This window comes from Giraffa tippelskirchi, chromosome 10, assembly GCF_054371585.1.
Source record: "Giraffa tippelskirchi isolate mGirTip1 chromosome 10, T2T-mGirTip1v1.2.pri, whole genome shotgun sequence".
Classification (NCBI taxonomy): Eukaryota; Metazoa; Chordata; class Mammalia; order Artiodactyla; family Giraffidae; genus Giraffa; species Giraffa tippelskirchi.
This window is the reverse complement of record NC_137284.1, coordinates 157,012,340-157,033,699: the sequence shown is the minus strand read 5'-3', so window position 1 is coordinate 157,033,699 and position 21,360 is coordinate 157,012,340. Positions and strand designations below refer to the sequence as shown.

At 46.4% G+C, this 21,360-nt stretch overlaps 1 long non-coding RNA gene and 1 pseudogene across 1 annotated transcript; one reads left to right on the top strand and one right to left on the bottom strand.

Annotated features, from left to right (window-relative positions):
- Positions 1-7,303: 7,303 nt before the first annotated feature.
- On the bottom strand, positions 7,304-13,757 carry LOC145523377 (uncharacterized). Its single transcript, XR_014066517.1, has 3 exons — positions 13,638-13,757; positions 8,073-8,234; positions 7,304-7,644 (listed from the first exon to the last, which is right to left on the bottom strand). It is a non-coding gene; the product is annotated as an uncharacterized LOC145523377 (long non-coding RNA).
- Positions 13,758-18,765: 5,008 nt separating this feature from the next.
- Positions 18,766-19,943, top strand: LOC145522513 (large ribosomal subunit protein eL43 pseudogene; annotated as a pseudogene).
- The last annotated feature ends 1,417 nt before the right edge of the window (positions 19,944-21,360 follow it).

The following is a 21,360-nucleotide window of genomic DNA, read 5'->3' as shown; positions in this document are numbered from 1 at the left end:
CTGGAACTCAGCTGAAACTAATTAACCTCTCAGACGACCAGCAAGAAGAAATCCAGCAAGTCCCGGAGCTTCGTCATGGAGACCAGAATTCACTTCTATTTGGGAAAACGCTGGCCTGTAGGTCTTTGGTTAGCTATACAGTCGGGGCACCCATCTGGGTTGCCAGGGGCATCTCCCCTCCTCTTCTGGTAATTCTCCTGTTACTGTGTTGGAGGGCATGGCCAGAGGTGTGGCCTCAGGCCCAGGCTGTCATTACTTTTACACATGACTTCTTCAGGAGCAAATACCTTTATTGATTTTCTGGTGGGGGAGTTCCTGAGGGGAGCAGGTTCTGGAGGGGTGTAGAATCATCAGCCATGGAGAAGGAGGTCTACTTGCCACGTCTTCACCCTCCAAGGAGGTGAAGGAGCAACTTTTGGTACCTCAGGGTCCTAAGAGCCACCTCTGTCTATGCAATAATTGTGAGTGAAGCCAGTCATGGCTAAAGAGAAACAAACAAACAAACCCACACACACTTAAATAAATCAGTTTTGCCAAGGGTTGACCTGGGTGCAGCCATGAAAAGCACCACGAAGGATGTCAGGATCTCATCCACGTGTCGTCCAAAGGCACACGTGTGCCCCAGTTCTCTGGGACCCAGGTCGCAGGGCTGAGATTTCTATGGTGGCTCATAGTCACACAGAATTAATTTATCTGGATTAAATTTGTTATAAGATTTAAAAACACTATGATCTTGTTTTAGCATCCCCACCCTTACCTCAGCCCTGAGAAGTTGGTAGGGCAGGTCCAGGTGGAACCTCACCCTTTTAAAGAGGAAACCCAGGTGTGGGAAGTGCTTAGTGATTAGCCCAAGGTCACACAGCTAGTTGTAGCCAAGTTGGAACTGGAGGACAGATTCCTGGGATCTTGGCTCCGAACCCTTGTCATCTACTTGCTTGTTCAACAACATCATCTATTAATTAACCGATGAGCTGACTTTGAGCAGATTCTCTTTCCTACCCAGTCAGAGCCTATTTTGAATGAAATAGAGAACCAATTCAAGAGAGCCCTGGCTTACTGAATGCTTATGTTAACTGTCTAACCTAAGTTTTGAAATATTTGATATATTTGCTATTAACCTTGCTCAGTAAATGTCCTGCATTGTGACTGGAACACTAAAAAAGTCCTCTGACCCTTTTATTCACCAAAATGGGCAGAGCTGTAGTAAAACAGAGCCTCTGCCTTGCTGCCCACGGGTGTCAGACTTCTGCTTTGCTGGGGGGTGGGGGGCAGGGTCCCCTGTGTCATGAATCCCCCACACTGGTGCTAGTGAACGTCAGCAAGTCAGTGACTAAACACTATAAATACAGACTGGTTTAAACTCTTTGTTAAAAGTGCTCTGACAAAGAATAAGAGGCGACTTATTTTCCCCAGAGAGGACTGGGTGTAATTTCTTCAGAAAAGAAGGTGATGAAGAGATAATTAAGGTGCAGACTTGGAGGCTGCAAAGGGAGACGGGCGAGTGTTTAGACAAGCCATTTCTATCAGTCAGCCTTGGCTGCCATACTGTAGGCCGACTGGCCTAAACCACATTCATTTTCTCACAGCTGTAGAGTCTGGGAAATCCAGAAGCAAGGTGCCCATTGACTTAGTTTCTGCTTTTCTGGCTCCTGGCTTTCCAAAGGCTGCCTCCTTGCCATGTCCTCACACGGCAGGAAGAGACGGAGCTCTCAGGTGTCTCTTCTCAGAAGGACACTAATCCTGTCGGATCAGGGCTCCACCCTATGACCTCATTTTCTTTAGTTACCCCCTGAAGGCCCTGTCTCAAGATGCATCACACTGGAGGCTAGGGCTTCAGCTTATGAATTAGAGTTGATATAGGTCAGTCCATGCATGGGCTTGCCAGGTGAGTCAGTGGTAGAGAATCTGCCTGCAATGCAGGAAACCCAGATTCAGTCCCCGAGTCAGGAAGATTCCCAGGAGAAGGAAATGGCAACCCACTCCAGTATTCTTGCCTGGGAAATCCCATGGACAGAGGAGCCTGAGGTGCTACAGTCCATGGGGTCACAGAGTCAGGCACGACCGAGCCACTGGGCATTGAGCACAGTTTAGTCATTTAAGCATCATTTAAGCTTTCTGTGCCTCAGGGCTGCAGCAAAATATAAATCCTATGAGGCCTACATAAAAAGAAGTACAGTAGACAAGAAAGCCAGAGTTGACCCAACGCCATTTGCTTAAGCTGATTGATTTCCTCTGGGTTTATACTAACTGATATGTGTGCCAGGCAGTTTTTTTTTTCTTTTTTTAATTTTTAAAGCTTTGTTTTAGTCCAACTAAGCAATTTAATATTGAAACAAGGAAAAGATTGTTGCTTGCACATGCAGGTTTTTTTCTACTGAGGCCAAATATGGTGATATTATTTATTCATTATATGTACCCTAACTTTTCCAAAAGGGACCGGAGCCTGCTACAGAACAAAATGGAGAATTCTTTGACTCAAATTCAAAATTCTTTTACTGCAGGAAAGGCCAAGTCCGGCTGAAGTTCGTCTTGTTGTTTATTGTTGCTCTACTTGTCCTTGTTCTTGCTTTCACCTTCTTGAGACCCCACTCCATCTTTCATCACAGACAACACAAGAAATGTGCCAGGACCCAGGGTGCTACAGCGCATCGTCACGTAGCTGCGAGTTCTTCGAGCGCAGTTGTTGGTGGGTGGCATACATGTACTTTCTAGGAGATTCCCAAGTAGGCAGGATGCAGTTCTTATGCATTAAATAAAAGGAGGTATGGAGAAGGTCATTTCAGGTATGCAACAGATCTGCTGTTGTCTTACCTTCCTCAGTTCTAATAATCTTCTAGGTTGGAAAGTCCTATCTAGAGGTTAGGCCTTAAGATGGTTTTCTTCCATGCTACAGAATTTAAATAGAGCCAACTGGCCAAAAGTTTCTGAAAACACAGCTAACTACTCCAACCAGACATTTCTTTCCTTCCTCTTGAAGGCTGCGCCCCTTTCTAGTCACACCACTTTTCTTACTAGGACCCAAACAGCCTCATTTCCATCCTTCTGATTCAAGGATAATCACCCAAGTGTCTCAGTAAATATTGCCAACTTCTCCAACCACCTTGAACTTCTGCTACAGTCTGCATTGTGTCACCCCAAAACTCATGTTCAAGCCCTAACCTCCAGGGCCCCAGAAAGTGACTGGTTTTGGAGACAGGTCTTTGAGGGGATAATGAAGTCATTAGTGTTAGTCACTCAGTCGTGTCCAACCTTGTGGCTCCATGGACTGTAGCCCGTCAGGCTCCATTGTCCATGAGATTCTCCAGGCAACAATACTGGAGTGGGTATTCCCTTCTCCAGGTATCTTCCCAACCCAGGGATGGAATCTGGGTCTCCTGCATTGCCAGCGGATTCTTTACCATCTGAGCCACCAGGGAAGCCCCATTAAGATGGGTCCTAATCCAACCTGGGTTGGGTTTGTATCTTATATGGGTCAGCAGTGGCCTGCCACAGGGGCAGGGGCCCTGGGTGCCGCAGACTTGGGTATGGCATAAGCCCTCCTGGAGGAGGTCACCATTAACCCCACCATAGAGCTGCCGGAACTTACACAGGACCTGGGGAAACAGACTCTTGGAGGGCACAAACAAAACCGTGTACACGAGGACCCAGGAGAAAGCAGCAGGGACCCCACAAGACACTGACCCAGACTTGCCTGTGAGTGTCCAGGAGTCTCCGGTGGAGGCGCGGGTTGGCAGTGGCCTGCTGCAGGGTCAGGGGCACTGAGTGAGTCCGTGCATGCATGAGGCCTTTTGAAGAAGGTCACCATTATCTTCATCACCTCCATCATAGTTTGGCCTCAGGTCAAACAACAGGGAGGGAACACAGCCCCACCCTTCAACAGAAAACTGGATTGAAGATTTACTGAGCATGGCCCTCCCCATCAGAACAAGAACCAAGTTTTTCTAAGAAAATGCAATGGTCATAGCAAACACCCTCTTCCAAAAACACAAGAGAAGATTCTACACATGAACATCACCAGATGGTCAATACTGAAACCAGCTTGACTATATTCTTTGCAGCCAAAGATGGAGAAGCTCTATACAGTCAGCAAAAACAACACTGGGAGTGGACTGTGGCTCAGATCATGAACTTCTTATGCCAAATTAGGACTTAAATTGAAGAAAGTAGGGAAAACCACTAGGCCATTCACTTATGACTTAAATCAAAACCCTTACGATTATACAGTGGAAGTGACAAATAGATTCAAGGGATTAGATCTGATAGACAGAGTGCCTGAAGAACTCTGGACAGAGGTTCGTGACATTGTATAGGAGGCAGGGATCAAGACCATCCCCAAGGAAAAGAAATGCAAAAAGGCAAAATGGTTGTCTGAGGAGGCCTTACAAATAGCTGTGAAAAGAAGAGAAGTGAAAGGCAAAGGAGAAAAGGAAAGATACACCCATTTGAATGTAGAGTTCCAAAGAATAGCAAGGAGATATAAGAAAGCCTTCCTCAGTGATCAATGCAAAGAAATAGAGGAAAACAATAGAATGGGAAAGACTAGAGATCTCTTCAAGAAAATTAGAGATACCAAGGGAACATTTCATGCAAAGATGGACACAGTAAAGGACACATACGGTATGGACCTAACAGAAGCAGAAGATATTAAGAAGAGGTGGCAAGAATACACAGAAGAACTATACACAAAAGATCTTCATGACCCAGATAATCACGATGGTGTGATCACTCACCTAGAGCCAGACATTCTGGAGTGTGAAGTCAAGTGGGCCTTAGGAAGCATCACTACGAACAAAGCTAGTTGAGGTGATGGAATTTCAGTTGAGCTATTTCAAATCCTGAAAGATGATGCTGTGAAAGTGCTGCACTCAATATGCCAGCCAATTTGGAAAACTCAGCAGTGGCCACAGGACTAGAAAAGGTCAGTTTTCATTCCAATCTCAAAGAAAAGCAATGCCAAAGAATGCTCAAACTACCGCACAATTGCACTCATCTCACATGCTAGCAAAGGAATGCTCAAATTTCTCCAAGCCAAACTTCAACAGTACATGAACTATGAACTTCCAGATGTTCAAGTTGGTTTTAGAAAAGGCAGAGGAACCAGAGATCAAATTGCCAACATGCACTGGATCATTGAAAAAGCAAGAGAATTCCAGAAAAACATCTACTTCTGCTTTATTGACTACACCAAAGCCTTTGACTGTGTGGATCACAGCAAACTGTGGAAAATTCTTCAAGAGATGGGAATACCAGACCACCCGACCTGCCTCCTGAGAAATCTGCATGCAGGTCAAGAAGCAACAGTTAGAACTGGACATGGAACAACAGACTGGTTCCAAATCAGGAAAGGAGTATGTCAAGGCTGTATATTGTCACCCTGCTTATTTGACTTCTGTGCAGAGTACATCATGAGAAATGCTGGGCTGGATGGAGCACAAGGTGGAATCAAGATTGCTGGGAGAAATATCAATAACCTCAGATATGCAGATGACACCATACTTATGGCAGAAAGCGAAGAACTAAAGAGCCTCTTGATGAAAGTGAAAGGAGAGTGAAAAAGTTGGCTTAAAGCTCAACATTCAGAAAACTAAGATCATGGCATCCGGTCCCATCACTTCATGGCAAATAGATGGGGAAACAATGGAGACAGTGAGAGACTTTATTTTGGGGGGCTCCAAAATCACTGCAGATGATGACTGCAGCCATGAAATTAAAAGACGTTTGCTCCTTGGAAGAAAAGCTATGACCAACCTAGACAGCATATTAAAAAAACAGAGACATTACTTTGCCAACAAAGGTTCATCTAGTCAAAGCTATGGTTTTTCCAGTAGTCATGTATGGATGTGAGAGTTGGACTATAAAGCAAGCTGAGTGCTGAAGAATTGATGCTTTTGAACCGTGGTGTTGGAGAAGACTCTTGAGAGTCCCTTGGACTGCAAGGAGATCCAACCAGTCAATCCTAAACGAAATCAGTCCTGAATATTCATTGGAAGGACTGATGCTGAAACTCCAATACTTTGGCCACTAGATGTGAAGAACTGACTCACTGGAAAAGCCCCTGATGCTTGGAAAGATTGAAGGCAGGAGGAGAAGGGACTGACAGAGGATGAGATGGTTGGATGGCATCACTGACTGGATGGACATGAGTTTGAGTAAGCTCTAGGAGTTGGTGATGGACAGGGAAGCCTGGCGTACTGCAGTCCACGGGGTCACTCAGAGTCAGACACGACTGACTGAATCAAATCTGATCTATGTCCTTATAAGAATAGATTCAGACAGATACAGAGGAACAGCCATGTGTGGACACATCAAAAAGGCCGTGACCCACAAGTCAATGAGAGAGATCATAGACAAAAGAAACCCTGCAATGCCTTGATCTCAGTCTTCCAGCCTACAGAATTCTGAGAAAATAAACATCTGTTGTTTATGCCACTCAACTTGTGGTACTTCATTATGGCAACCCTAGCAAGCTTGTATAACTTCTCAGATGCTCTGGATCACATACGAATGCTTCTTAAAGAATCTGGGGGCCAACAGGCTCTAAGAGCTGCAGTAGGGGGACACATTATATGCCATCCTTCTCTGCTCAGAGATGGCATCACAGGTGAGGCATCAGTGGATGTGTACTTCAGGTTTCTGCTCCAGCCCTGGGAGGAGATTCTGCTTGGCCCGCTGTCCTTTCTGGCCCGGCCCGCTATCCTTTCTGGCCTGGTCCCCTGAGATGCCTGCAGAACACTTCTGAAATCTGGAGATGGTAACCTCTGTCAAAGCAGGATAACATGTTTCATTTCTTTCATGGAACTAAAACTCAGTAGGTCCATTTTTCTCAGCTTGATTTTTAACTTTCCCCCCTAGTTGTTATTTTATCTTCTTTTGTTTATATAAGTACTTTATGCTCACTAGAAAATTTTTTGGAAATCCAGACCACTACTTGGAGAAGGAAATGGCAACCTACTCCGGCATCCTTGCCTGGAAAATCCCACGGACAGAGGAGCCTGGCAGGCTACAGTCCATGGGATCGCAGAGTCGGACACGACTGAGCCACTGACAGACACAGACCGCTACTATTTTGACAAGCTTTCTTCTAGCCTTTTATTCATTTATTTATTTTAGTTCTACCAGTTTATTGCTACCAACCCATCTCCCTCCCCCCTCATGCACGCGTGCTCAGTCATGTAACCCCACAGACTGCAGCCCACCAGGCTCCTCTGTCCATGGACTTTTCCAGTCAAGAATACTGGAGTGGGTTGCCATTTCCTTCACCATCTTCTAGCCTTTTAAATATGTGGATAGAATCATGTATATATGTATATATAATTTTATTAATTTATTTTTGGCAGTGCTGGGTCTTCGTTGCCACTCAGGCTTTCTCTAGTTGCACTGAGCAGGGGCTACTCTCTAGCTGTAGTGCATGGGCTTGTCATTGCAGTGGCTTCTCTTGTCTCGGAGCAAGGGCTCTGGGGCTCGTGGACTTCAGAAGTTGCAGCACGTGGGCTCAATAGTTGTGGCTCCCAGACTCTAGAGCACAGGCTCAACTGTAGTGGCATTAGTTGTCCCTCGGCAGGTGGAATCTTCCTGGATCAGGGACTGCACCCATGTCTCCTGTGTTGGCAGGTGGATCCTTTACCATTGAGCCACCAGCAAAACCTGATAGAACACCTTAATCAATTAAAAATCTGAAATATTATTTTAACTCCTAAAAATGCTTGTGTGTATGTGTGTGTTTAGTTTTTTCCTGGCCTCACCTTGATACTTGCAGGAACTTAGTTCCCCAACCAGGGACTGAACCCAGGCCCTTTGCAGTGAAAGCACAGAGTCCTAACCACTGGACCACCAGGGGCTTCCCCTCAATATGTTTTTTATAGATAATTTTATTTTCGGCTGTTTCTTCATCTGATACGGCATTGAGCCATCTTATTAAAATGTTCACAAACGTTCTATTATATGAAAGTGCACATTCTATTTGCTCTTTCCCCCCGTGGTGTATCTGGACTCTACCCGAATGTAACTCTGCTGACGTGGTCTCCTCCACACTCCCAGCAGTCGTCAAACACATAATCCATCTGGACACAAACCTGGGGCTTCTTCTGGACTTTTTGCTTTCGATGATGGGGTTGATATGGTTGGAAAGGGCAGGCGGTGGCTCTACATGTCCTTAGCGCTACCCATCTCATTCCCCTTTCTCTTCCTTTTACATCTGTTGCCCCAGTCTTGGCTGATTCTCCCTCTTCTCTGCCCTAGAAAAGGAATATTTCTTGCTGAGGTGAGAGGTCTGATGTCGACAGGAAGACACACAGACCATGACAAGAAAAGCCCCAAGAGAGGACAAGAAACTCTAATACTTTGACCACCTGATGGGAAGAACTGACTCATTGGGAAAAAAAAAACCCTGATGCTGGGAGAGAGTGAAGGTGGGAGGAGAAGGGGAAGACAGTGAAACAGTTGGATGGCATCACTGACTCGATGGACATGAGTTTGAGTAAGCTCCAGGAGTTGGTGATGGACAGGGAGGCCTGGCGTGCTGCAGGCCATGGGGCTGCAGAGAGTCGGACATGATTGAGCGACTGAACTGAACTGAAGTTACAGGAAACTAGAGTACTCACCTCATATTTGGGTCTTAGAGGGTTCAAGGCAGCTTCAGGAGGACAAGGAAGATGAGGCAGCAAATGGGAAACTAAAATATAATAATGAGGAATTCTCTTTGGTCCAGTGGTTAGGACCCTGAGCTTCCACTGCTGAGGGCCCGGGTTTAATCTCTGATCAGAGAACTAAGATCCTACAAGCCATGTGGCATGGCCAAAAATAAATAATTCAGATAAAACACTTAGAACAATGCCCAGCACATGGTCCACTGCTCAGTAATGTCAAGGCATTGTTGCAATTATCATTATCATTATTTTGTAGCCTTTGGGGGATCCCTTCTTGCACAGACTTTCACAACTGACTACTGTTCCTGGGTTCTACTAGCCAAGATTTTCAGTGAAATTCATTTGAACCAGGGCAGTGACTTTGCAAGCAGAAAGTACAACACACACACACAAAAAATTATTTCCATTTTTAATTAAAAACTTAACTTGACACAACCCAACGTTTACCTGTACCAGGGGCCTGATTAGGGGCATCATGAGATGCAACCGGTTGCCATATATAATTCCACTAACTTTTCATTTCTGAGCTCATTATGTTTACTCAGAGCAAAAACCTAGGGTCATCTCTTCTTCCTAAGTTTACCTTCTCCCTTTGATGAAGACTTTCACAATTTTATATACCTAGAGCAGGTATCCCAAACACTCATTCCTCCAGCCGTCAGGTAGCCAAAGTAACTGACTGCGCCAAGCGGAGGGTATAGCATGTGTGTGTGTGTGCGCTAAGCTGCTTCAGTCTCCTTCGCCTCTTTGTGACCCCATGGACCGTAGTCCGCCAGGCTCCTCTGTCCATGGGATTCTCCAGGCAAGAATACTGGAATGGGGTGCCATGCCCTCCTCCAGGGGATCTTCCTGACCCAGGAATCGAACCAGCATCTCCTACTTTTGCAGGTGGATTCTTTACCCACTGAGCCACCTGGGAAACCCATGAAATGCACTACCAACTGAGAAATAAAGCTGTTCCAAGACATTTGGGTAGGGAATTATAAAAATCCTCCATACAGGACAGAATTACACATGCAGTGTTTAGGCAAAACAGTAACTTCATTTATAAAGGTAATTAATTTTCCCCATCTATTCCGAAAGGATTTGCTAGCAAGGGGTACAACAGAAGAAATAATTAAGGCAGAATATTTCTAATTTTCATATTTGAGAGAAATGGAAGCAGTTAGCTTGCTTATGAAATTAGAACTTTAAAAAATGTGACACATCTTATTAAAACACTCATTTTAAGAAATGCTGTTTTTAACCCTTTGTTAAAGGGGAGAAAGACAGTGAGAGTCACTCAGTCGTGTCGGACTCTTTGTGACCTCATGGACTATACAGACCATGGAATTCTCCAGGCCATGGAGTGGGTAGCCTTTCCTTTCTCCAGGGGAGCTTCCCTACCCAGAAATCGAATCCAGGTCTTTCATATTGCAGGCGGATTCTTTATCAGCCGAGCCACAAAGGAAGCCCAAGAATACTGGAGTGGGTAGCCTATCCCTTCTCCAGCGGATCTTCCGGACCCAGGAATCAAACCTGAGTCTCCTGCATTGCAGGCGGATTCTTTACCAACTGAGCTGTCAGGGAAGTCCATGATAGGAGTGAAAGTATACCCTAAAGCAGCAAGATGATTGTTTTAATACTGTACTTGTTTAAACTTAAAAATCTCTAATTTTACTTATTAATGTGATACTTAGTTCTAGTGGCTGAATGCAACAGGCAAGTTTTGTATGTGCTGTGCTGCGATAAGTTGCTCAGTCGTGTTTAACTCTTTGCAACCCCATGGACTGTTGTCCACCAGGCTCCTCTGTCTATGGGATATCCCAGGCAAAAATACTGGAGTGGGTTGCCATTTCCTCCTCCATGGGATCTTCCTGATCCAGGGATCAAACCCGAGGCTCCTGTGGCTCCTGCATTACAGGCAGACTCTTTACCGCTGAGCCACCGGGGAAGCCCCAGTTTTCTCTAAGGATGTAAAGTACATTCTCATGTTTTCAGTGGCAATTTTCAGTAGACTATCTTGTGGTTCATTTGTTGAAGAAAAACACATTGTTTTATTGTCTTCTTGGCGCGTGCTCACTCAGTCGTGCCCAACTCTTTGTGACCCGATGGACTATATAGCCCGCCAGGCTCTTCTGTCCGTGGAATTTTCCCGGCAAAAATATTGGAGTGGGTTGCCTACTCTAGGGGATCTTCCCTACTCAGGGTTAGAATCCGAGTCGCATGTGTCTCCTGCATTGGCAGGTGGATCTTTACCACTGTGCCACTTGCTAAGCCCCTTCTTAGAGAGTATTAACTGTAAAAATGTGACGTGCTAAGTCGCCTCAGACAATAATGAAATCTAAGAGGTCTTTTTATTGTTAGATTTTTACTTTATCTTATTTTTCATTCAGTCATTCATTCATTATTTTAGCTGTACTGCCGTGGCTTGCAGGATCCTTGTTCTCCCACCAGGGATGGATCCTAGAGCCCTGTAGTGAAAGCTCCAAGTCCTAACCACTGGACCAGGGAATTCCCAGATTTTAATTTTGTCAAGGTTGGACGTCTTGACCAACCCTTTGTTATCTTATATTATAGAATAATAAATACCATATTTCTTCAGCCTAATTAATGATCAAGCTCATGTATGTTGAACTTAAAAGGACATTGTAGTTTTAAGGGTTTTTTTTTTGTTTTTTTTGACTTTGTCCATAGTCTTCTTTCTTGGTGACCATGATAAATGTAAAAATGTACATGTGTAATTCTGTACACAGATGACATAGTATAGTTTTTTTTCCCCAGTGTGTTAGCTAGTATGTGTTTAATTCACGGCTGAACTTTAAAATGGAAAAAAATTATTTTATTGATGAAATATGCACTAGGTAAAGTAATAAAAAGAATGTTTGAGCACGATGCTTTGCCTGTAGACACATGCAAATGTTAGCACACGACGCCTGTATATATTCAAGAAATATTTGTTCAAAGAAATGTGAATGAAGTGTTTTTCCCTTTGTGCCATTTCACAATAATATTGCAAAGAAACACTTCAAATAACTGCTGTGTCAAAAATTTAAATTGATTGTTCAAATTTTAACATTTTTAATCTACATTTCATTCTTAGCTCACATACAGTTTGGGAAAGGAGTAGAGGAGTTGGTCACCGTCAGCTCAACAATGCATCACCTTATTTAGGGGAGAAATTAACCTAATTTGAATGGCCAAGTAGTAAAAATTAAACAAAGACATTCTGTCCATTCAATGCAAAACTCCTCAGCAAAACTAGCATCGAGGAATATCATGAAGGGACTCAACATATGAGCATAAGTATTGCTTACTTAAGACTGTGCATCAACATCCATTTTGAAGACCTTAAAAAAGACGGATATAGCCCTCTTCTGGATCCGTGTTGAAGAGAAGTGGACTTATGGTCTAAGCAGGAGACACACAGGGGCATAAATCCTACGTGATGATGTTGGAGCCAGTGTATGATCCCCGACCGGGATGAGTGCTGACTTCTACGTGAGGCTTTTATTTCACTGCATTCGCCTGGGAACAGCCTAAGCACTACGTGTCCAGGTGACGCGGGGAGCAGCGTCTGGACGACCGACCGACCAGCAGGGCCGGAACGGGGGACACCCGCCGGGACACAAAGCGCCGTCCTCGGCCTGCCGCCCAGTCAGCCCGCGGCTCGTGTTGCCCGCCGCCCAGCGAGAGCAGCCCGGTTCCCCTCCCGGTGGACACCGGTGAGCGGGGACGAAAGGCCGCGAGGCTCAGGGCGGCGGCGCCGGACCTGCTCCGCGCGCGCCCCGTCGGGGCCGGGCGGGGTCCCCGCCAGCCGCCCGCAGCCGCCCGCAGCCGCCCGCAGCCGCCCGTGGGACCCGGCAGCGGCGGCGGCGGCGGCGGCGGCGTCTCTGCAGGCGGTGCGCGCGGAATCCCTCCGCCGCCCGCGGGTCCTTCCGCGCCAAGTAGTGCGCAGCCGGCCGGCTTCCGCAAACGCGGGCCCGGCCTGGACGCGTCCACGGCTCCCCTGGTCGGGCGCCGTGAGGGCGGCGGGGCTGAGGCGTGAGGGGTGAGGGGGGCGGGGTTCTCAAGTCGGCGCGCCCGCTCGGGAGACACACGTTTCCAGCTGAGGAGCCGCGGCGGTGGGCCCGGCTCGTCAGGGAGCGACCGTGCGGACAGACGCCTGGGAGCGGCGGGAGGCCGTGGAGCCGGGGAGGCAGGTGTCCCGGCCGGCCGCCCCGCCCCCACCGCCGGCCGGAAGAGGAAGCGGCCAGGCCGGGCCCTGCGGAGCCACCCGCCGGGCCTCGCGGGGCGGGGGGAGGGTGCCCTGGCTCGGGGAGGCGCGTGACCTAGTTCGTCCCCAAGTGGATTTGACAGGTTGTCAGCCCGGCTCCCCGCCCCCACCGCCTTCCGGGTCCCTCTCCCTCCCCTCCCCCCCTCGCCGGCGCGCCGCAGCTCAGCCGTCCATTGGTCCTCTCGCACCCCCCTCCGCGCGGGCCCTGCGAGCGCCCCGCCTTCGCCCCTGGCTCGGATTCCCATTCGCCCGGGGCCCCGCCCCCTACTCCCTTCCCATTGGCTCTCGAGCGGCGCTGGCGCCCCGCCCCAACGCCAAGTCGTCCTCTCATTGGCTTCACGCCCTCGGCCCCGCCCCGTTCCGCCCCGGTTCGCCCTTCCATTGGCCTCGCGCCCACCACCCCGCCTCCTCTGCGGCGGCCTCCCCCACTCTCGGGGAGCCGAGCCCGGGAAGGCCCCTCAGCTTGTGGCTCTTGCGGGCGTCCTCAGTCGCCAGAGTCCCTCCCGCCCCCTTTCCGCTCCTGTCCCTCGCCTCTTCTCTCCCAATATCTAACGTCTCCACTATGGCTTTCTCCCCGCCTCGCTTCCGTCGCCCGGGAGCCCGAGCTGGGAGCACCCCGCCCTCCTGCCCCGCCTACCCTGGGGCTCCGCGTCCAGCGCTGCCTGCGCGCTCGCTTCCTGCCCTTTTCCTCCTTTGCGTCACTTCGCATTTTTCCTTTCTTTCCTGACATCTCTTACCCACTCCAGGTGTCCTCCCGGTGTCCGGTCCGTCAGGTCTTCTCCGCGCCCCCTTTCTCAGCCCCACGCCTCCGTTCCCTCGTCCTCTGCCCGGTCTCACCGCCCTCCCACCCTGCCTTCCCATGAAGTCAGCGTAAAAGGGAGAGGCAGGGATAAACAGAGAAATATCAGCATTGATATGGTTATTGCTTTGCGTCTTTGAAACGGAAAATGAACTGAAACGCCCAGATCCACCCAGCCCTGGGATCGAGATTGAGTTCTTAAAGGACCCTGTGAGACTAGAATGACAAACTTGATTAGCAGCAATATAACCAGTTATTTTCCTTTGAGGAATCTACTCTTAATATCGGTTGTTTATGCAGTACGGTTATCTGACAGTTTAAGGAGTGGGTGTGTGTGTGTGTGTTTAATTTGTGCCAGTTTTGTTAAGTGTCTGCTTTTGTCTGTAAGGATGAATTGTCTGAAAGAGCTGAGGGTTGGAGCAAATCCCCACACAAGTCTTCTGCTTTCCTGCAGGAGAACCCTTGATTATTCTAATGAGGACACTCCAGTAGCTTTCCCCAGCTTATGAAAGAGGGCAGTTGATACCAAACTTAAACCCAGGTCAGACTCCAGCGGTGCATGGAGAGATTCCATCAGACTGGTGCGTCTAACCCCTGTTCCACCTGTCACAGAGGGTCTTTACAAAGCTCCTGCAGTGGCCTCCAAGGTCCTGCCCTAGACGATCCTGGCTGCCTCTCCGTCTTCTGGTTACTGCACCCCAAGAACAGTGACCACCTAGTACTTCTTACCACAGGGCCTTTGCACTTGCTGCTGTTTCCTCATGTCACTCCAGGAGGCACTTCTGACCCTGTATCTAGCGTGATCAGTTACTGCCATATCACCCTGTTATTTCCTTCAGAGTATGAGCATGGTCTGAAATTGTTTTGTTTATTTACCTGTCTGGCCCCCTGGACACAGGTGCTTTTTTGGTGTTCTTCCAGAGCTGTATCTCCAGGGCACAAAGTAGGCACTCTGTAAATCCTTGTTGAATAAATACGAATGGAACATTAGCTGTGGTCGAGTGAACTAACCAAACTGTCCTCATCTGGTTCCACCAGAGTTGTATAGACACACCTATAAGTAAGTGAACTGGAAAATAGCTCTTCTGTTGGTAACTATTCTGTGTTTCTTTGTGTGCTTTATTTCTGGCTGTTCTTTGACAAGGAGAGTGAGACACAAGGCCTGTGGCCCCCAGGCCACCCACTTGCCCCCCTCTTCTCCAGCTGTCACAGCATGTGCTCACTGCCTCACTCTCACCCTGACCCCAGGTGGGCAGATACTTGGCTGGCAGCGCCTTCCTCCTCCAGGGCAGTCTCAGAGGCGCTTTGCTTGGCCAAGGGCTGGAGTAGGGGAAGGGAAGGAGTCAGTGTTGGCCATGAGGCTCTGCTGGGCAGCTGGGGCCCTGTCGTGGGTTCAACCTTAGGCAGGAAAGCAAAATAGGAAGACACCCCTTCTAGTTTCTGCTTCCTTCGTCTCCCTCAGACATACTGCTGGGGTTCCGTTCAGCAGTGAGCCCTCTGGACCCCTGCACAGGGTTGCATCCTCTACCTGCTTAGGCCCAGAGAACCCCCGGTAGGTTGCTGGAAAGATGAAATCTAGCCCCAACTGCCCCAAACAGGCAGTGTGAGTCTGGCCAAGTTTAGTAACTCCCTGGTTCTTTGCCTCTGTTGTTTGCTCATAGTTTCAGAGATACAGATATCTCATGGAAACTGTCAGCCCAAAGGACAGTCCTACAGCTTCCCCTCAGGGCACAAAGAGGCTGCTGGTGCTGTAAAGCCAGTGGTTCCTAATTTAGCTTCACTAGGAGACAGTGCACTTCCATCCTGCATTCCAGGCCAGAATCCTCCAGTTCACTTTGCCTGGACCGCCTGGCCCAGGCCTTCGACCAGTGACTGGCCAGGAGAATGGAAAGCCTTGATCAGGTTAAACTAACCAGCCAACCAGAGCATATCCTTAAATCAAGGGTGGGGTCACTTCCTGATGAGTGTAGAACTGAAATCTATATACTTTGAGATACTGGGGTGCTGAACAGGGATGCTGATGGGCATTTTTCAGTGCCCCTGTAAGTAATTAGCTCAGGGCCAGGCAACAGGGCCAGCTAATGTTAACCACTGCTGTTGTCAGCAAAGGCAAGGCTGTGTGGGGGAAAATTCACCTTCATCTCAGATCACTAATCCACCACTAACCACTAGCTTTGTGACTTCAGACAAATGATGGAAATCATATCATTTTACAAGTGGAAGAGGACTTAGATGTCATAGGGTTCAAGCCTTCCCTGGGCAGACTTGGAAACTGACCCCCATCCCCACCCCAAAGATTAGCTTGGGTCTCAGTTTCTGTGTCTGCGAAGTGGGTATGATCATGTTGGTTCTGGCTACTAGCACAGTGTCGATGTGGATCAGATGAGGTCATGTTTCTATAAAGGGCTCAGTGTTAGTCGCTCAGTCGTGTCCAACTCTTTGTGACCCCAAGGACTATAGCCCACCAGGCTCCTCTAACCATGGAGTTCTCCAGGCAAGAATACTGGAGTGGGTTGCCATTCCTGTCTCCAATAAAGGGCTCAGGAAAGAAACAAAAATGGTGTTCTTATGCAAGACATTTTATTATTAATGTAGTAATAACGCATTAGTAAGAGGAAAAAGGGAGAGTATATTCAAACGATAAGCTTACTTGCCTCAAAGAGATGACTATTAATACTTACAAATGAGGAAGGGGTGTGTCTGATTAGGTGAAGTGGGGGAGGTGTGAGGTGTGGACTGCTGTTCCCTTAGGGAGTGGTGTAGGGAGTGGCTGTTGGGCTGGGGAGGGCTGGTGAGGTAGTTGGTTATAAACTGAAGTTATCTCTCCTTGAGTGACTTTTGAGAAGAGGAAGGTCATTCACTCAGGAGGACAAATCTAGATTTCAAGGTAATCTTACATTTCTGTAGATCAGGTCCTCTGCTAAATTGATGCCAAGACAGGATTGTCATGCAAGAGATTGATAGGAGGAAATATCCACAAGGGAAAGAAGGGGAAAGAGTTGGAGGGGGCAGAGATCTGACCCCTGGGAGGGGAGGCGGAGCCGGTGAGTAGATCAGCAGGTCTCTGCTTTTGGCGGCTTTGAGATGGCTTTGAGACTGGCCAGAGTGCCAGTCCCTCTGAGGAGCCAGGTTCCCTTTGAGGAGCCTGCTGGTGGATTCCAAGGAAGGTGAGGAGGCATTCAGTTCCTCTGCCTGCAGCAGAGGATGGGAGTTGGGTGTTTACACAGCCCCACACCATCCAGGAGGTTTCAAAACAGCTTCCTTCATTCACTCACTCCATAGGCTGATCATCTACCCAGTGTCATGAGTCAGTGGCTGTAGCAAGAGATGCATGTGACTCTTGTCTTTTCTAGTTATCTTCCATCTACTTTCTAATATTTCTAAAGGACAAGTTTGCCTGATTGAGATTCCTTGCCTGCTGGCCAAGTTAATTCCTGGTATCTGGGTAGTTCTTAAAACTGAGTTGGCAGTGAATACATGTTCAAATTGCAATACTGAATCCAAATGTCCCCCACTCTTACTTGAAATATAAACAGCTACATTTACTTCTAGAACTCTTGACAGTTTACTATGAAGAATGAAGAAAATTTTGAACTCTCAGCACTTCTAGAAACCCATTATTTAGTTAAGTTCAAAATAAGAGTTTATTAGAGTTCAGTAGAGGAAAAAGTTTATGAAAGTAAAATTCTGAAGAGATCAGAAGAGAGTGGAAGAAAATGAAAGGAGAAATTTAAGAAAAAAAAAATTTTTTTTTTTGGCCTCGTGGCTTGTGGGATCTTAGTTTCCAGACCAGGGACAGAACCCAGTCCCTTAACAGTGAAAGTACAGAGTCCTAACCACTGAACCACCAGGCAACTCCCAAAGGAGGAGAAACGTAATTTATGAAAAGGAAATCCAGATCTTGAGGAGAAAATAGGGAATCATGTTTCTAAAACTGCCAGGAAAAACAAAACAAACCAAAACTCACCCAAGATGGAAAAGAATAAGGTTGAGCAGGCATTTCAAGAAGCCAGAGACAACAGGCAAAGAATATTAATTACTTGTAATGAGAGCCCATCAAACTGATGGGGAAGTAGAAACCATGGGCAAAAGAAATGAAGAATTGGTTGCTTAGGGGTTTGAAACAAACCAAGTGAAAAGACAACACAGAAGATAAAATGTTGGAGGGAGGAAAAAAGCAATTATACCTAATGAATTTGTAATATAATAGAAAATGGAGTAAAATGAAACAATATTTTCTCTGAATAAATATTATATTACTATTTCTATATTTCAAATAGTTGATGATATTCTCATTTCCTACTACTTAGTGCCTATCATTGTATAGGGCAAAATAAACATTTACACAGAAATAGGAAAACATCATTGCAAACTGTGACATTAACACCTCAATCTCTATGGATGGACCTCTGTGGCGTGATGCTAACCATCTGAATACAGACTTGAAATTTCAAAGAAAAGCTCACACAACTCAATAGCAAAAAACAAACAATGTAATTGTAAAATGGACAAAAGATCTGAACATTTTTTTCAAAGAAGACGTACAAATGCCAACATTTGAGTACATGAAAAGATGTTCAACAACACTAATCATCAGAGAAATGTAAATCAGAATCAGAATGGGGAGGGGAGGGATAAATTGGGAGACTGGGATTGACATATACTCACTACTATATGTAAAATAGATAACTCACTGCTCACTCACTACTATATATACAATAGATAACTGATAAGAACCTACTGTATAGCATTGGGAACTTTACTCAATACAATGGCCTATATGGGAAAATAATCTTAAAATTGATAAATGTATATATGTAACTGATACACTTTGCTGTACACCTAAAATTAACACAACATTGTAAATCACCTATACTCCAATAAAAATTTAGAAGAGAAAATCATAATGGGATATCACCTCCCACCTGTCTATTGTCAAAGAGACAGGGACTTCCCTGGTGGTCCAGTGGCTAAGACTGCCTGCTCCCCGTTCAGAGGGCCCAGGCTCAATTCCTGTTCTGGGAATTAGATCCCACATGTTGCAACTAAAGATCCAGCATGTCACAATGAAGATCAAAGGTCCTGCGAGCTGCAGCTAAGACCCCATGCAGCGAATAAATAGATATCAAAAGAAATAAAAGACAACGATAAAATGTTGGTGAGGATGTGGAGAAAAGTGACTTATGCACCTCTGGTAGGATGTAAATTTGTGCAGCCACTATGGAAAATAGTATGGAGATTTCTCAAAAACTTAAAAATAGAACTACTTTATGATCCTGCGATTCCACTTCCGGGTACTTATTTGAAGAACACTTTGAATCACTATCTCGAGAACATGTCTGCACCCATATGATCATTGCAGCATTATTTCCAATAGCCAAGCCGTGGAAACAGCCTTCGAGTCCATCAGTAGATGAATGGATAAAGAAGAAGTGGTGTAGATACACAGTGGAATATTAATCATCCATAAAATGGAAGGAAATTCTGCCATTTGCAAACAACATGGATGGACCTTGAGGGCATTATACTAAGTGATATAAGTCAGAGAAGGACAAATACTGTATGACCCACTTATATGAGGAACAACAACAACAAAGAAAGGAAAACTAACTCAAATACCGAGAACAAATTATTGATTGCCAAATGCGGAGACATTGGGGGTACATGTGGAGAGTGGGCAAAGTGGGTGAAAGAGGTCAAAGGTACAGACTTCCAGTTATCAGACACACGAGTCCCGGGATGTAATGTATAGCATGGTGACTCTTGTTAATATTGTATATTTGAAATTTACCAAGAGAATAGATTGTAAGCATTCTTATCTCACACACACACACACACACACACACAGATTGTAAGCGTTCTTATCACACACACACACACACACACACAATTGGGGACTACCCTGGTGGTCCAGTGGTTAGAATGCGCCTTACAGCCCTTGGGCTTGGACCTAGCTTGCTGCAACCTGGTGAAACGCACCGAGGAGGTCAGAATCGTGGGCAAATACAGGACCCATCCCGGTGCCTCCCTCAGGAAAATGGCGAGGAACATTGAAATCAGCCAGCACGCCAACTACACCTACTCCTTCTGCGGCAAAACCAAGATGACGAGACGCGCTGGGGGCGTTTGGCTCTGTGGTTCCTGTGTGAGAACTGTAGCTGGTGACGCCTGGACCTGCAGCACCACCTCTGCTATCACAGGAGAGTCGGCCGTCAGGAGACTGGAGGAACTGAAGGGCCGGTAGGAGCGTCACCATTTGATAATGTTGCTAGCCTGTAATAAATGGGTTAATTTATGTAACAACAACAACAGAAAAGAAGATGCCTTACAATGCAGGGGCCTTGGGTTCAATCCCTGGTCGAGGAATTAAGGTCCCATATATTGCAGGACACCTAAGCCTGTGCAGCAAAGATCCCATGGGCCGCAACTAAGACCCGATACAGCCAAATAAATAAACACCTAAAAAAAAAAAACTGCTTGTAACTATGTGTGGCGATACATGTTAGTGAATTGTTGGTGATTGTTTCATGATATATACCTATGTCAAATCATTCTGTCGTATAGCTAAAACTAATACGTCGATTATATCTCAAGTAAGGCTAAATTTCAGTAACATCTGTGTATATTTCGAAATGTTTTCTATTTAAGTTTCAGAAATTATAGGATGTGCAGATTTTTCTCAGGTTAAAATCTAACGTAGGAAAAACATTCAGGTCTTTTTGTAAACTGTTTTTCACATGAGACAATATTGTAATGGATTATTACACCTTCTGTAAACAAATTGCGTTAATAAAATTGAGGTAGAAGGAGGTTTTCAATCAATATGAATGTAGGAATGAAATGTGAAGCGCGTAGTAGTTGGCATCTACACAAGCAAGACCGAGACTGGCTTGCAGATCTCCTCGCTGCTGGGGGTGGGGGCGGGGATGCTGGGCCAGAGCTTGGGGTGCTTCCCTAGAGAGCAAGCTCAGGCACACAGCCACAGTGCGGGTCTCTGCAGCGCTAGGTCCTGGAGTCAGTGGGCACAGGAGACTGACTATACACATGGGTAAAGATGTGTTTTAACATGTGTGATGATCTGGATATGAGAACATTTTCTGCTGTGCGTTCAGTGAAGTTCAGAGAGGCACTCGCCGGAATCCACCTCTCCTTTCTGATGGATTCATTCAGTGAGTTAGAAGAAAACTTACGGAGATAGCCATGATTTTGTTTTTCACCTGTGTGATGAATAAAAACGGCATCTCAAATCTGTGCTTTGATACAGAAAGACTGCCACTGTAGTCTCTCTTACTTAGCTTTAAGATGGGGAAACAGTGGAAACAGTGTCAGACTTTATTTTTCTGGGCTCCAAAATCACTGCTGATGGTGATTGCAGCCATGAAATTAAAAGACGCTTACTCCTTGAAAGGAAGGTTATGACCAACCTAGATAGCATATTTAAAAGCAGAGACATTACTTTGCCAACAAAGGTCCGTCTAGTCAAGGCTGTGGTTTTTCCAGTAGTCATGTATGGATGTGAGAGTTGGACGGTGAAGAAAGCTGAGCACCGAAGAATTGATGCTTTTGAACTATGGTGTTGGAGAAGACTCTTGAGAGTCACTTGGACTGCAAGGAAATCCAACCAGTCCATCCTAAAGGAGATCAGTCCTAAGTGTTCATTG